The following is an 18,245-nucleotide window of genomic DNA, read 5'->3' as shown; positions in this document are numbered from 1 at the left end:
GTGGTTAAGCATTTGAATGGGCTGCCCAGGGAGATGGTGGAGTCACCATTCCTGGAGGTGTTCAAGAAATGACTGGATATGGCACTTAGTGCTATGGTCTAGCTGTCAAAGTGCTGATCCCAGCCCAAGGTTGGAATCAATGATCTTGGAAGTCCTTTCCAACCTTAGTGATTCTGTGATATTTCATTTTTTTTCAGCATTAATATACTGAATAAAGAAACATATAATACAGTATACCTGTCAGATGAAAAGAGTCTACAGAGTTTGTGATCATCTATATACAGATTGAAAGATGCTAGCACTGAGGTCTTTGAGAACTTATGTAGCAAAATAGAGGTTGTCCTACGATGTCTGTTTGTGCCCTACTGAAAAGGTATGAATGTAGCCAAAAGCACATAGAACTGTGCAATTCCTATTGGCACATTTATATTTTCAGATTGTTTTCTTCTAATGACTTTTCATGTCAGTCATATTTTTATGTATTTCAATCAAGGCAATTGATTGACTGATAGTGGTTCCAGGTGAACTGCTTCCATTCTACAAAAATATTCTGCAAATATTTGCTAGCATATCACCATAAGTAATTCTGAGAATTAGAATATTTCTGTGTGAAATTCTCAAATACTTTTAAGAAATATCTCTTCTGGCAGACAAAGTTTAGTTCACTTACAGGAAAAAAAAGTCACAGGACAAATGCTGGACTTACTTTAGAAGTTATCAAATGACTAATGAAGAATCAATATTATTAGATGCTACCACCACAGAATCATGAATAACTGTTAATTGAGAGAATTATTTTGACCCATTCCATTGACTTGAAAAGAATTATCTATTAATTGTGATAGAAAATTCCATCACCTCTTTTTGTTTCCTTGGGGGGGGGATATTTTTAAACAAATAAGCAATACCTATTTAATGAATTATCCATTACAAATTATTACCTCACTTCCAGTCATCAGGTCAAACCTTTATTACCGCCTGGGAAAAATCACTTACAATCTGTCAAGAGCTTTAATATGTTTAACATGTGAAGGGGAAGGATTATATTTATTTCATTGTGGAAAAAAAAAAAGAAACATTTCTGCAGCAAACAGCATCCAACTTTCCAAATTGCCCAAGTCTATCAAAAAGTTTGTTGCTTGTCTGTTTAGATCAGTTTTCTACAGCAGAAAAGGAAAGCATTTTATTGAACTCCCCCAAATGACAAATATAATGTCCTCTCACAAAGGAATGAGAAAGGGACTTTTGAACCACTGGTATTGGTAGTTATGTCCTGTTTCTCCTATTGAAATATATGGACAAGTTAAAGCCTTATTTCTATACAGAGTTTCTGGTTTTTGCATTAGACGTATTTCATAACATGCATAGCTCAAATGTTCCTTTTTTATTCAAAATAATGGGAGATTTTTCACCTAGTTTTTAAGTGCATAAGGTTTTAAACTAGGGCCTAGGAAAATGATTTGGCTAAAATAAAACTGACCTGAAGCTTTGTGCAAGACTGAAACAAAACTTTGTATCTTGCAAAAATCTGATTTAAAATAATCTGCACATTTAATAGACTATACTGGCAGGAAAATAATATAATTTTTGTCTCTCTATAAGGCTTATACCTTTATTTTTGGGATCTTGAGTTGATTCAGATAAGCATCCAGATTTTTAACTGCTTATTTAATTGAACTTCTAAACCTTTTGACTTTACCCATCTCCAATTTAAAAATCCTCTCTGGGAAATTTGTCCAGATATAAGTTCTACAAAAGCACACCTGGCAAAACAACATCTGCCTGACAATGCCTCAGTGAGCCTCAGTAAAGGCTGACATATGTGCACATGCAATTGGACCTTATAGCAACAAAGTGTTTTACGTATTAGTGTACACTGGGGAGTCCTGAATCCTGACAGAAAAGTATGATGGCTTTTACAATTTAAATTACAGTGGAACTGTATACACAGATGATGCAGGTACAACATGTGCTCTTATACAGCTGGCAGGTAAGGAAGATCATTTCCATAATTGTCTCTTCCTGATTTGTAGTGTTTGCTTTGGTGCAGTTGTTGCAATTTGATATCAACATTTTCAGTGGGAGTTAGTTCCAGCTGCTGATATGAATCCTGTAAGCTCCGTTATCAATGCAGAGGCTTCTGTTAACACAGATGAAAAACTATCATTCAGTGTCCTTTATTGCAGCATCTCTTTCATAAGGTATGGGGCACAGTTTGTTGTGGTTTGGTCAGAGACAAGCACTGAGTAAGTTAATACTTTCTTTGAGATTAGTCAGCTGGAGAACTCACAGAGCCATTGCTATGTGCCAAATGGCCATGCTTTGAAGATAGGGAAAGTAAATCTCATATGGTCAGGTCCTTGAAAACTAACAAAGGAGCTTTAATTCTGAAGGAAAATGGACAGATGCATAGCCCGTTTTTTTATGCTGACCTTTGTTTAAAAATTATAACAAAAATTCCAGGAAATATTTATACTTGGCCAAATTCTGGGTGCAGGACATGGCCCAGCTGACCACCAGCATCTGAGTGTGGAATAGAAGGACGTTTATGTTCATGAGACAAAGCAGCAGTGCTGCAGTGCTTGCTTGAGAGCTGTGGGAGCCCTCTGACTAAGGCAGGCTTTATTCATTTTTTTCCAGGGAGTGCATTCCTCTGGATACCCAGCCTCAGTCATAGTCCTCCTCTTTCTCAACCTGCCCAAGAACTTTATGCTTTTGCTAGACTTGTGCATTACAGAGTTTAGTCTTAGAGGATCAGTACTGCTTTTAGAGGGGCAGGCCTGAACTTTTATCAAGGTAGCTTCAGAGGATAAATGGCCAGGGATAAAAGCTGTCTGTGAGAGTTAGAGAAATCCTCTGCCTACTTCTAGTGGGCCTAATCAAAGCTCATTGTGCTCATCCATTTTTAAAGTAACCCTTTCCTGCCTCTTATTTTGGCATCTGCAGCTCATGGAAATGTTCCTTCATTTCCAAACAACAAGGGGTGATTGTGCCATAGCACAGGATTAACAGGGAGTTAAAATTTTGTGACAGTTCCACAAGCAAAGTTGTATAGCCTAGTGATAAGGAAAAAATGAACCAGAATTGTAAGTTTGCAGAGTTTGCAGCAGGAAGAACTCCAGGTCCTGCCGGAAGGACGTAATCAAAATCATTCCCTTGTTTCCAAGCTGGTTGTTTCTATGTTGTCTTTAAACTCTTTTACTTGGGCATGAATTTGTTCTTGTCCATAGCCTACACTGCACAGTACATAAAATATGAGCTGCCTCATCCAAACCATTTCCAGTGAAGCCTTGTGTCGTTGCACCTTGCTACCTCTCAGCTTACTTCTGTGTTATATACTTTTCCGAAAGCTTAGGTTGGTCAGATGTATAATAAGGTGTGACTCAAGTTTTGGACAACAGTGTCAGCAGAGACGAGGGTTATCAAGGTGTACAGCTGTCTCCTTAACGAAGGTGCTGCTCCTAATGCTGTGGATCACACTCTCTCTCATCTTTACTGTATTCACTGCTAGGTGCTTTTAAGATGTTGAAAATTCTGGAATGAGATTTCTTTTGCTGGAAAGGGGTATAAGTATTGAGTAGATGCAGGCTAGACTACATCTGCGTCTGGAATCAAACAGCCTCTTGGAATCTGACCTTGAAGACCAAGGCCAAATCTTTTAATGAGAACTTAGACAGTGTCTTATAGTAACACAACTGACTTATTAGGAGGTTTGTATAGCACCTACCAAACTGAATTTCCATCAAGTTATGGTGTTTATACACTTCAGCAACATACCTTTTATTCCATTTAGCTGTATTTCATTAAACTTTTTTTCCTCCTTATAAATGTTCTGTTTACATTATTTTCTTTTCTTTTTTTTCTTTGACTAATTTTTTTTATTTCAGTAATAGAACAAAAGTTCTGTAGATCATTAGGTTTTTATAGATATTGGAAATAACTGAATAACTTCAAATTAATATCCTAGTGTCAAAGACTGAGTATAAATTTGACACAAGCCTAGAGGAAAGACCCAGCCAGAAGTAAAACTTCTCCTTTTCAGCAGAAAGCTCAAAATCTGACTGAATAGTCTGAATAGACTGAAATATTGGTCCATTCTTTCATGAACAATGAAGATTTCAATGACTGTCAACACAGCTTCTGAGGAAAGCTAGCAATTGTTAAATCATCAGATTAAATGAGATAATGAAAAGGATATCGGTGAAAGTCAGGGAGAAAGTAAGACTAATGAACTGAGACTGATCATGTAATTCATGGGCTTTATCTTGACTTTGTTCAACCCAGAGAAAGGAAAAGAAGAGGATGAGAACTTCAGATATGGACTGGAAACTGAGTGGCAGTACAAGACAAGATAGCTCAAACTGGCTGAAAAGCACACTGAAGTGGGACAGAATGATTACTGAACTTACTGCAAAAGGTTATTGGAGACTTCAGTTATAGGCATTTGGCCAGCAGGAAATACCTCATCATTTCAGACACGTGAATTCATTATAGTAAGGACAGCACGGTTACAAATGTAAGTGGACAGAGTTCTCAGCTCACCTTTCACACCTATCATTGTACCAGGAGCTTCAGCTGGAAAGGGCTTAAAGAAGTATCTCGTAACACCAATACCACCAATACTGAAGATCAGGCAGCTATCGGCACACAGGCTGCAATACTGTTGGCTTTGGTGATCTCAATACTTTGTCAAAAGGGATCAAAAGTATTTGTAAAGAACTGAGAAGCTGCTGGGTTTTTTCCAAATTTGGAAAAAATCAAGTGATGCGTGCTATGGTCACTCATGAAACTGGAGAATGTGAAATCCGAATTGATTGGACGGGACTATGTCAATTAAGCATATGAACATATGCATATTAAGCATATGCATAGTTGAGCATATTGTGCTCAACTATGCATTTAAATTCAAATGATCGGACATCAGTACAATATTTTTAAGAATGAATAGTAGTAAATCTAGCCTCTGGAATGCTTTAATTAAAGTTATTTTAAATAGGACTTACAAAGTTTATGTTTTAAAATGTCTCCTGTGCTGCAAGTTCTGTTTTCAGAGATTTATTTATGGTACTGTTGAAGTCTAATCCTATATTTTACTTTTTGAAATACTATAAAGCAACAGAACCCCAGGCTCTGTTTTAGTATGAAGCTAAGGTGAAGTGCAGAAAAAAAAGGGCTTTAATAACAGTGCATAACACAGTCTCATGACCCTTCCACTGTTTCAGTCATATCACAGATATTTCTGGATACTGTTGCAGCATCTGTGGAACCATATTCCAGCTGTTCTCAGACTTTCCTATTTCTGGAAGCCTGCCTCTCCTTTAGCTCCAACCACAAATGTCCACATAGCAGGAATCCAGTCTTCCTCCAAGAGATCAGTCCCAGACTAACCAGAGATTACACCAGAATGTCTCTGTTATTTTTTCACTCCCATCTAAAGACCTTTAGAATCACATAGTCAGACATGAATTCATTACCTCAAAGTTAGACACCAACGCTTTCAGGAATTAGCCTTGGCAGAATTGTGTGTAAAGGTCTTTCCCAAAGTTACCAAGGTCTTTAGTACAGGTATGTTCAAGCTGCAAATCAGGATATCATAATATGCAAACCCCCACATTTTAATTAGTCACAAACTCTCCCCCCAAATCAACAAATAAACATGTTTTCTGTTATCTTTAAAATTTAGGTAACTTGCTCGATGACAATCAGCAGTCCTGTCACTTTCAGATGTCACCAGCATCCCTTGCTGGCTCTTTACTTCAGATTTGAAGTTCCACTTACTCTTCCTTTACTCTTTTTGGTTTGAAAAAACCTTCATACCATGATGTCTAAATACTTGGGAAAGCATTTTCAAAAGATAGAAAACTTACACAGGCTACTTCAGCTTTTCTTCAAAAAGAAAGAAAAAGGAATAAACTTTCAGATTCTTGTTGAGAATTTGTATATCTGTATATATCTGATTCCTGATGTCTGTAACTTCAATTCTAGTATAAAGAACTCCATTGGATTCTCATTTCCGATAACCATTAGTAATCTTATATTCTACTTCATTTTTACAATATTGTAAGATAGGCTTACCATTAAGTCAATCATTAGAACAGATACTATGTTGTTTAAATTGCTCATGTAGAATGCCTGTGTATGCACGCAGAAATTAAAAAAAAAGATAAAAATTAAACTGCTAAACCCAAAGTGTATTCAAATAAATAACCTACCTTAGTCCCCAGACTACTCTAGTCCCCTAGTCTAGTGGATTTTTTAGCTGTTTTTTCTAAATCTTATTTTTCTGCAGGATTTTCTGCAAGTTTGCTAAAAGGGAACAGGATTTAACTAAAGGATATAATAAAAAAAGAAAAAAGATGGCTTCTGGAAACATTAATGTGCACTGGTTACATACTAGATTTTAGGTTTGTCTGCCTAAGCAACAGGGAGCACTTTGGCTTGTACATTTCTGGACAATATCTTTCAAGAAAATGTCTAAATTTTCTTGTTTTCCAAACTTTTCTTATGGTGCAAGTTTTTTTGATTCTTGTTCATGTAAGTTTCTTTTCTTCATCCGTCCTGTTCAGAATAATGGCTGTTATCCATCCAAAAAGAAAATATTTCAAAATCAGTTAAGCTCATCATTAAATGCTATTGTATGAAATATAGAGACAGTCACAAGAGTTTAAGGTAAATGACTATCATTATCATTGTTACATAAAGATAAAACCTAGGCATTACTAACTAACAGGCATTAGAAAACTAACAGGCATTACAAAACCAACCCTCATTATACTAGGCACAGAAAATCAATCAATATCTCCATTATCATGATACTGAGAAGCATACTAAATGCAGTTATTAGGAAGTGTCATTCTCATCCCTAAAGCAAAAAGACAAGAATAGAACCAAAAGGCATACTGATAAGGGGAATTATTTTCGTATGCAATTAACAGCGTTATTCCCTTTTGCAAGATGACATTGTAACCAGGAGTTCAGGAAGTTATTTTTTTTTGCCTTAAGAGATTTTTGGCTATACAGAACATCCTGTGTAGTCAGGGCTAAAATAACAAGAATTTAGGGTAAGTTGGAATGCTCTGGTTGTTGATCTTTAACTTACTTCTGAATAATAACATAGATTTAAAAATCCCTTTTCTTCTAGATGTCTTATTCTTTAGCAGGCTTTCTACATCAAATTTTTTTATTTCCTCTTTTTTCAGAACATCAGTACTGACTTTTACAAGGAAGGTATTACTAAACCAGAAAATCTAGGGGAGAAAGATCTGGCATGGCAAGCTGCTTACAATATGATCAATAACTTTGTGTAGAAAAAGGGAAGACTACATAAGTAAAGTCTAGGGTAAGCAATAGTGTTACTGGAAGAATTACTAAAATTATCATGATATTCGGAGGTTTCATTTTGCTAGGTTTTGGCCAAAGATTGATCTTTGTCCAAAGAGCTTGACAAAGGATGCTGGAGCAATGGACAGACAAGCAGATAGAGATGATATGTGAGTGATGATGGTTGTTTGCAGAAGAAATATCTGTGCTTTGATTTAAGTGTTATTTGCTATGACAGTGTTTTTCTTTATTTCCATGACAATAACAAAAGATGATAGTATCTAAAAACTTGTTTAAAACTTTTGCATTGTTTTTTCTTGGCTTGTACTAAATAGGGAGTGAAAGAGAGTAATGGTTATTTTCCATGGGGATAATCCAGGATTAGAAAAGTGTAGCAATACTAACTTATTGTTCATTCATTTAAAATAAATTAACTTTTCTGTATAATTCCTTATTTATTTTCATGTCTCAACTGTTTGTATGCAACTGCTAAAATGAAATGGGTACAAACTGGGTGTGACAAAATGCATTTAATGGTGTCTCAATAATACATATCTAGAGAAGGCTGAACAGAACTTCAGTCTGAATGGATGTGGGTGAGTCTGTATGTTCATGATTGAGTTACACAGGAGGGTGAGCTTGATCAATCAGCGCTAATAGGGAAAGAACTCTCTTAATAGGTCTGGGAAAACAGTGCCTAATTTATATAAAAATAAATGGAAGTGGAATATATGACTATTAGAAGGTAATAGCGAGTTGTGTTAAGAGGTCTCTCCTCACATACCATTCTCATCTTGGTAGCATGTAAGCCAACCCATTTGTTACATTAAAGACTACAGACTCTGGAGTATGAGAGCTCCTTGATTTTTCTCCCAGGTTGGCCCTTATAAAAGACAGCTCGTGTGAGGTCATAAAATCCTTGGGATGTGGGACTTTAAAATGATTGCCAAAGTTGTAGTTGGGTCAGTCAAAATAAAGAAACTACTCTAAATCCATTCTTGGGAACTGGGGAAAATTGCCACACTGGTATGAGGTGGATTGTCTTGAAAGAAGATGACATAGAATCATGTATTGCTTTTATCAGCAAACAAACTTTGATGCATATTTTTCCTAAATCCAGCCCTTAGGTAACAGATAATTGTAGAATGTATTTAATTTTGGACACATTCCATATTTACTTGCAATAACTGCCCTGAGAGACTCATTAATGCTTTAAAGCTTCCTATTAAATGGAAACCTCACAGTACTTTCTTTTTAATAAAATAAACGGAAAGGTGAAAATATTTTCTATTTGCTTTTTAATTATGAAAATGTCTCAAAAATTACTCTTAATTTGTTTTAAGTGTTATGTCCTTTCACAGACATGTAAATGAATAAAGAAAGAAGAGTAATAAAAAAACAATAATTATTCATATTGACCTGAGGCATTTAATGAAATAGAAGAAAGTCTAAAGAAACAGATTTCCTATAGTGCTACTTTCTTAAGTGTGCTAAGGTAATTAGCTTTAAGAGGAGATAATTTCAGTTCATTGAGGTTGCTCTTTTAAGTCTTTCTGGGAAATTTGGATTTTCCATTGATAGTAGTTTTAACATGTCACACTGGAGCCAGAGTGAATTAAAGTGAAGAGCTACACAGTCTAAACAAATAGTCCTTCCCATGATCAGAAGCCTGACAACATAACAGCATAAATTATAGTCACATGCCCACAAGTAATGCAGGAACAATTAAAAAAATAATAGCAAAACCTCAGTGCAATCCATAAACAATATATGATGTCTTCTATTGAGCTAACATTTTAAACTGTCTTATTTTCCAATTTATCATGTTGCATTCTTACCAGTCTTAAGAAAATAAACAAAGAATGTTCCTTGTTCTGCAATCTGTTATTTCTTCTGATTAAATGGTGACATAGCAATTCTTCATAATAACTGGCTAAATCCTCAATATCATCAATGAATAACGGAACAAGTCCAGTTCTTACCTCATTTTGAAGGATAGTTAGGATATATACCATGTATTTGTTTGTGAGTAGTGGTATTTTAGTAATTTATTTTACATATGGAAAATTTCTAGTTTATTCTACCATTTACATGTCAATATTAATTTTTGTACAGAGTTGTATTTTCCTTGTCCGTACCGATTTTTACGCAAAGAAATCATCATTCCATCTTCCTATCTTTTTCATATATCATATCTCACCCCGTGTTTCCCCTATTATTTTGGATGTGTCCCATTTAATTCTCTTTTCTTATTCTGAGGGCAACTATTCCTGTAATATTGCTAAATCTCATTTATGCTTCCTCTGCATATCCCCTCTATAACCATTTTTAATTCCTCTAATGCTACTTTCTAACTAAATAATAACTTAAAATGTCAGATTACTGCTTGCTGTGAGGATCTCTCACTCTTTGGCGTGGTTATTCTCATCACATTATTATGTGCAATTGTAGATGGAGAATTCAAGCACAAAGTGATTGAGGGCTCTGACTCATATTCAGCAAACAATCTGACATTGTTTTGGGCATTGCCACTTCCCTCACTCTCCATAGGTGTGTGCTGCTATCCTTCTGTGAGACACCTGTGCTCCTCTGGAAAGCTTGTATTTGACCTCTTTTAGTTCACAGTCTTCAGTGGCAACTTCAGATAATATCTGGAAGGCTAAGCTTAGATGCAGGCATGTGTGGCAGCACACCCCATCTGACATCCCTCCAAACAGATGCCATTCCTCACACTATGCTTTTGTTAGCCCTCTAGCAGTGACTTCTACTCAACATCAGCTGCAACATGAATGGGAAAAAGTCCTTTCACCTTTTGTTTTTTTCAACTATATCTTACTGCATATCTCTTCTTATTTAAGATGTGTTCTTTCATTGCACCTTTGACCAAGTGTAAGTCAAAAGGTAAAGTCGATGGCAACGCATCTCATGAGCCATCTCATTCTTTGTACCTACAGACAAGAGGCACTTGATAATGACAGTAGCTTGAGGACCTCCCTAACAGATGGCAAGCAGGAGAAGCTGAGTAGTGCTTAAAGATTACTGGGTAGCACATGGGGTAAGCGTATGCTTCTCAACATGAAATCATCCGGCCAGATGCTGCAGATAAGAAAAGGTATTAGATCTTTTCACATATCACCTTGTCCTCTCCCAGCCTCAATCTTAAGATATATGGTTTTCATAGATTTGGTTTTGCTGGTCACATGTACATGGTCAACTACAGACCAGAAAAATGTCTTAAGAATTTAAACCAAAGGCTGCAGAATCATCATTAGAAACTATGAAGAGAAGGAGAAATCCCAGTATATGAATTTCTAGTTGAGGATGTGGATATTGTTCTCAAAATTGTCTGGCTTGGTAGGCAGCCTAAAAGCATTGGTTCTCAGGTTTTCCAAAGTACCAGCACTATGGAGGTAGAGTTTAGAGTCTTCTATTAATCTACTTTTATCATTATTTTTCATGTATAAATGTTAAGGATATATTTCAGTGTTTTTCTGACTTGGATTTTTCTTTTATTTTCCACATTGTATCAGTCAACAACTTACACCTGCAAGAAGTTACTATTTATCTCTTCTAAGAAAAAATGGCATTTAGAATGGATAAATGAGAGATGAAGACTTACAATACCTAAAGAAACAGTAAGCTCTTCACTGGGTTCATGTTGTTTTCCCTCTCTATAAAAATCATTGTAAGCAACATTAAGCAATAAGTTAGTTGTATATTGGTATGGCTCCACACCAATAATGGCAGCCATTTTTAAAAGAGGGAATTAAAATATTAAAAGTCTAAGTGAATTAGGCGCCCATCCCATTTTAGAATGACCTGAGCATTAGGAACAAACATTTTATCCAGACTCCTAAAATCAAGACCAGATGCCTTTCTAAATACTATGTTGTAATTCAACCATATTTTTATTGGACACAGTACAGGAATTACAGGGTGAAATTCCATGGTTTCTGTTATGTAAGAAGTCAGACTACATGATGGTACGATCCCTTATGTCACTAAAATCTCTGAAAACTGAAGATGAAATCCCATCTAATTTGCTCAAATTTCACTTCCTTGGTTCTTGCAGCATCATAATTTCATTCAATCCCTAGGCACTGAAGTAGGTTCTGGGGAAATGTTTGTAGGCAAGATTTTTATTTTTAATTTAACAAACAGCGAAAACCCTCAAAATCTTGGGAAAACCTCCCTGTGACATTCCATCATGCTTTATATACTTATTTCACTTTAGGATTGAGCTGAAGGGAATGCATATCTGTGTTTTTGCATTCACTCTAATGTTATTATCACTAGATAATAAATCTGGGAATTTATGCTGGGTTCATATTCTAAGCATCAGCTTTATCAGCAGAATCAAAATACTGATGAAAAGAAAGAGATTCTATTTCTGAAATAGGACTTCCATTAATTTGCAAATGATAATGCTTATTGAGAGGCCTTTCTCATACCCTCAGGTTCACTTCTGATGGGATTAAAAAATGTTCTTTTGAGCTTTGAAAATCTTTTCTCCTTTTCAGCACTCTAAAAGCCAAGTATTTAAAAGAGTCCAAGTGGTGTTAAAACTTCTGAAGAACTCTAATGTCATTAAAACCTGTGCATGTTTAAACCACATTCGACTATAAAATGAATCTCAAATGGCTTTTCTGTTAGGCAAGATCATTTGAATGGAAGAAAATTGGAGATCAGTCCTATCTAATGTAAGACTCAAGAACTAAAAAAACCCCACCACTCTACCAAAAAAACAGCCCAGAGCAATCAGTGCCAGTGGGAAATGGAAGGAAACAATAGGTATGCTTTGACCTCATGATTTTTTTTTCCCTTCGGGTCTGTGAAGTCATTAGAAAACTCTGGTACCCTCTGCTGGCCAAGCAATAAATCTGTAGACCCGGAGCCGTGCTGACATTTCCACGGATGCTGACATGCAAGCAACCAAGCAGCTTCGAAACAAGAGCCACGTTCATTTGCATCCTGTTAAAGAGAAAAAAAAAAATAGCAAAAAACCCAAAAAATAGCAAAAAAACCAAAAAATACAAGCCATAAAACAACATATGAGAAAGTACGAGGCAGGGAAAAGTTTCAGTCTACCAGGAGAGTTCTATAAAAAAAGATCTTCACTAGCTAATATAGTTAACACTATAGCTTTTTATATAAGCCTCTACCTAAGGATGTTAGATATTCAGATTACATTGTAGCTGTGTTATATAATGGCTGAAAGTGTGCTTGTGCTGTTCCTCTTACCTTTCAGATCCGGGGCTCACTGCTGCTAAATAGAGGGAGCATGGCACATCTGGTACACTGCTTTAACATCTAAAAAATGCGTATTCATACTTCTTTGAAATGGAGCGATACCCTCTGTTACATGAGTTCACTTTTGAGCAGAAATCAGTGAATTTAAAACTGTGTTATCCATTTAAAATAATGTGTATTTGGCGCCTTACAGTTCATGAGGTTAAAAAGGTAAATGATTTCATGTATACCATAGGCCTCTGCTAAAAAGAGGACAATAATGATGAGCCAGCCACTTCTGCAGAGGTGGAAAGTAACTAGTTAGAATAGTTAATCTTTTGAGATACATCCCTGGCATTAAGTGGATTCTTCTAATTCAGCTGAAGGCGCAACAGCTGGATTCTGTCATCCCTGACTGGGGCGGTCTTGTTAGTGTAGGATGACCTCTGGAGCACTAACACAGATAATACTGGCACCTCTCTCCACTCTAATCAACTACCAGTCTGAGCAATTCTACAGGAGATGGGGGCATTAAGGCCATATTATTCTAAACAAAATTCATTGATGGTAGCAGAGTATTGTGACAGCAAAAGACAGATTTTACCTTTCCCACCAAAGGTTTTTTAGGCTACATTTGTGGAATGGTCTGTAAAAACAACACAGCCATGTATTTTCTCCCTTTTCTTAAAGTCATATTTTGCAAAACTAGACTGTTTGTGTCAAGTATGTCTAAGCTAGGTTTTACTACCATATATAAAACTGCTCATTGCAACCACGTATAGTTAATGCACTCTCTCTTCATCTCTTTCCACATAGATTAGAGCTAGCAGGAAATTTTTGGGCATTTAGCTGGAATGTGAAAGGCTCAGGTTCAAATTGCTGTTCTGTCCTGCCCTATTCCAGAGCAGGATTTTGAAAAAGGATCTCCTAGATCTGAACTGACTACTCTCGTGGCTGGACCAGGTTATGTTTTGATGATGGAGCTCTTGCATTTTGACCATTTTCAAATAAGCTTCATCAAAAACTGATCTCTTTTCATGATGTACATCAGCTTTCACTGAAAGTATTTCCTGTTGTAAAGTTTTCAGTTATAGCTAATATAGTGAACTATACATGAAAAAAAAAGACAACAGAGCGATAAGTTATGAAACAGCAACATAAATGTAGCTAACATTGTTGAAAGGGATTCATATGCCACGCAGGCATTTGGTGTCCTGCATTTCACTATACTTGCAGAGCACAGGCATGTCATTGATAAGAATGCACGAGTGCATCACATGCAAAGTACACTATGTTAATTTTAGAGATAGTAACAATTCTGTTTATCCTTTTCATTTGTATATAATTTATTAGAAAATTACCACTATCCACACTATCAACTAATTTGAGTCTACAAATATAAAATATGTTTAGCCTGAGTTTTCTATTGTGCTTGTCCTTTTATAGCAGTAACAAATGCTCTCTGAAACCTTGGGCTACTGGAATGTTGCTACAGTTGGTACCGGAATGTTGCTGCTTAGTGCCTGGACAACAGAGAGACATTGGCTTTGGTAGTGTTTGAGAGTGTCTTCAGTTGTGTTTGGGAGTGTTCACCTCTGAAATTCAGATCCTACTGTTAAAAGTGCGACAGAAATAAATGTCTGCATCTGAATTAAGACTGTTTACATTTACTTTACTGTCAGTGGAGAGAAATAGGATGTCATTTAACCACCAAAATAAATATTAATTAATTGAAAAATCCTGCCTTTGATTATTTTCTGTCAAATTAGAAAATAACAATGATCAGCTATGAAAATTTGGGGTACTTATTTACCTACAGTCCCTCACTTCAAAGATAGGGGTAAAACTCAGTTCTCCAGGGTAGCTTTGTTTAACTGGAGTAAGCATGGTGTTGCACTTTCTGTTCACAATTTTAATACAACACCACCAGCTTTATTTGCTATACAGATGCAGTTCTCTGTTGGGAGGCAAATGAATTACTCAGTTTTTGAGGCAGGAGTTTGAAGTGTCCATGCAATTGAGGACTATGCCATAAAAAATACAGCCATGGAGGTCAGATGCAGTTATGTCTTTCATGTGGGTGGAAAGTTGTAGGAGAAGTGGGAATATTGTGTAATTTCTTAAGCTTCTAAAAGATCATGCAAAATGAAAGCCCGATCCTTTAGAAACTCATCAATGCTACTGGACTTCTTTAGTAATATACTAAATAATATTTACATAATTATTAATATTTACTTCTTTAGTAATATACCATAGTCCTTTATCTCTTAACTTAATGATAGCAGATGGAAGGGGGGTGTCATCCTGTTTGTGAATCACTAAAGAAGGCTTCTTGAAGCTTTACTTTTCATAGGTTTTGGTAGAAACTTAAAGAATTTTAAGATTCAAGAACTCATTTGGCCTCACAGGGAAACTTTGTTGGGAGGCAGGAGGGGAGTGAAGAGAGGAAGACAATGTGATTTTGACATGACTTTCAGCAAGTACAAGAACACAAATGTTAACAAAATCTGTGAGTTTTTTATTTCAATTCAAAGAAAAAACCAAAAAGGAAGAAAATATTGGAAATCATCATGGAAATTACCACTAACTTAGTCCTTATGATACTTATTGGGCCTTCAGTTTCAGTCCCTTATCTGCCTGATGTATACCTGGCCTGGAGTCTTTATCTCCCATATCCCATATGAGTTTGCCTGCTACAAAGAAATTCTTGTTCTTCCTGTAAATGCTTTCAAACCCATCACAACTTTTTCAGCCTTCTCACTCTGTTGTTTAAAAAGATTAGGTTTCAACTGCAGATTGTTTAGGGTATGTGGATTGGTGATTTGGGGTATTTTGCCACTGTGGTCTCTGATTCTGTCCATCTCTTTCTCTCTGTGATTTCCTCTACTGTTTCTATTTCTTGTATTAACCCCATCCAAGTAGTTCTTCTTTCCACGGTTCCCTCAAGCCCTTGCAACGCATTTTCCTGATTGCATGCTGTCAGCAGGGGGAGCATCAACAGCACAGGAGACTCCCACTACTGGGGCTATTGGGTCTTCATGGAGGAAGGGACTCACATCTGCTGAATATTAAAGACAGAAATTTGGCCATTACATATAGTTCGAAGACAGTTACCTGCTGGGAAATGCTAACACACATGTAAAAGATAGTGAGCTCTCTATACTTAAATGGAAAGAAAAACATGCCAACCTACATACATGTCAGAGTTGCCATAAAAAAAGACAACATAGGAAAAGTAGGATTATGCTTGAGATCTTTCCCCAATTTAAGTTTAATTATTTATTTCAGACATTCACTTTGTTGCATTCCTTGTTCAATGACTCTCTAGAGAGTGAGTTAGTTCTTCACTGGTGAATTTCAAGGCTAATAAATTATGTTAATATTGACCAAATTGAAAATAAACTGATTTTGAATATGTGGGCATTGAAAGAAAATAACTTGGGCAATCTGCAGTGTCTGGACATGCTGTATCCTTGGCTGATTCTTTTCTTTAATGAGTCATCATTTTCTGGTAAATGTTGATTACCTCTTCATGTGCATTTGTGAAAATTTCATCTAAGCTAGGCTGTTGCAATTAGTGCAAATATCAGTACACTATCAACATATGCCTAAATAAAAATCATGCACCCTAGATTCTATCTTAAGAATCCAGAGTTAACACACATAACACAATATATGAATACTTCTATAAAATTATCATACAATATTTTAACATATATATATATATATATATATAAAGAAAAAAGGAAAAAAAACAAGTGAAATTCCCTGTAATATTGTAACAAGGAGATACATGCTTGAACAACTAGTGTGCACCAAGGCTGGGAGGAAAATATAAGCTAAAGATGAAGCTGACTGACTATTCTCTAAACACAAGATGCAAATAAGCTTTTAAGACTCTCCAAAAACAGTGGAGTATTGGAACCTCAAGTTTTCTGAAGTGATGCTCCTTGGATGTATAAGATCGTGGTAGGACTTGTCTTCCTGTTGTCTGAAGCAAGCAATTTGTCTTTCACTTCATGCCTATAGCTACTTATGAGTCACAGAAAAAATTTCCCAGTGACTGAATTCTCTAGATACTGTGATGAGGTAGGCATCTTCTGACTGTATTTAACTCACACCAGTTATACTGCTTTCAGCCACAGCAAAATTTTTCAGAGGAAATATAGTGCTGGCATATATGGTGATGATGCTGATGCACATTTTTTTTCTTATTGCCTAGTGGTTAGAGCGCTCTTTTGCATTTAGTTTCTCCTTAAGCTTGTGGCACTTTCAGTTTACCAACCCTGGAAGAGAGCCTGTCCCGCCTAAGGAAACACCGTGATGCTGTTGTCTCAGAGCAGCAACGAATGTTCAGGACCAAGACCAGGGACAGAACAGAAGAGAACTGGCATTAGGGCTTATAGCTGCTTCTCAGAAGAAATGGGAAGGTCCGTCTTTCTTCCCCACAATTGTTTTTGATACCCTGCAGCTAGAACTAGATGAGCTTTGTCATTGGCAGTGCAGATGGTGTGACTGTGAATGTTGTGGTACCAGAAGCTATTTACTGATGTAGGTAGATGCCACCTTTGCCTCTGTTTAGATCCTACCCTAAGTGCTTCTTGTAGCACAGCATCAGAATGTGCCACAGCTTTTAATATAGGGTGGTGGGTTGACCTTGGCTGGATGTCAGGTGCCCACCCAGCCGCTCTATCACTCCCCTTCCCAGCTGGACAGGGGAGAGAGTAAGATGGAATTTGATTTGTGGGTTGTGATAAGGCGGTTTATTTAAAACAAAAGCAAAGCGAAAGCTTGTGTATGCAAAAGCAAAGTGAAAGATAATACGGTTTATTGTTTACTTCCCATCAGCAGTGGTGGTCAGTCACTTGGCTTTGCTGAATCTCATCTTAATAGTGTCACATTTCAAAGGTGTGCTAATTTTGAAAGTTAAATGCACTCAATGCTCACACTTTTAGCATGTGTATTATAGAGTTATGGTTGTACATCATATACTGCCTATAACCTTGCTTACATAGATTATAACTTATGATCGTAACAACTGCAAGTTATTTAATACCAATACCTAAAAACTGTGCTCATTAGGCTCCAAACTCATGTCTCTCCCTGAGAAGCATATTATCATAGTTGGCAATATTAATAATTTTACTTAAACTAAGTAGCACAGCCCTGCCTCAATTTTATGATTTAAAGGTAATTACTGAGAACTCTTGAGTTCTTAACATATAATTTAGAACCAGCTAACTGTACACAAGACCTCATTTATTGGAGAAGGTGTATAAATCCATATTAGCTTTTTTTTTCAACTTTTGTTTCAAGTGTACCTGGTAGATTTATGGCTTGACTGTGCTTCGAAAGTCTGACTCCCTGTGGTGATTTCCAAAAGTCTGCAGACAGGAATACACCCTTACTATTGCAAAAGATTATGACATCATGGATGTTAAAAAGAGAATGAATGATGTGGTTAGTCATGCATTCAATATATTACTAGAGAGGGGGTTATATGAAAACATGGCCTTTCTGTCAGGTAGAATAAATGAGATATATAATTTGTTTTGTCCTTCTCTTAAAAGAACAAGGGAAAGTAGATAATCTGTCTTAATAAGGGCATGCTTAGAGTATCAACCAACAAGAAAGTAATATATTCTTAAACATCCATATGTGATCTCCTTATTAAATTAGGATGTTGACCTAAATTT

This window comes from Manacus vitellinus, unplaced genomic scaffold (genome assembly GCF_001715985.3).
Source record: "Manacus vitellinus isolate BGI_N305 unplaced genomic scaffold, ASM171598v3 scaffold_0_pilon, whole genome shotgun sequence".
NCBI lineage: Eukaryota > Metazoa > Chordata > Aves > Passeriformes > Pipridae > Manacus > Manacus vitellinus.
This window is presented reverse-complemented; position numbering follows the sequence as displayed.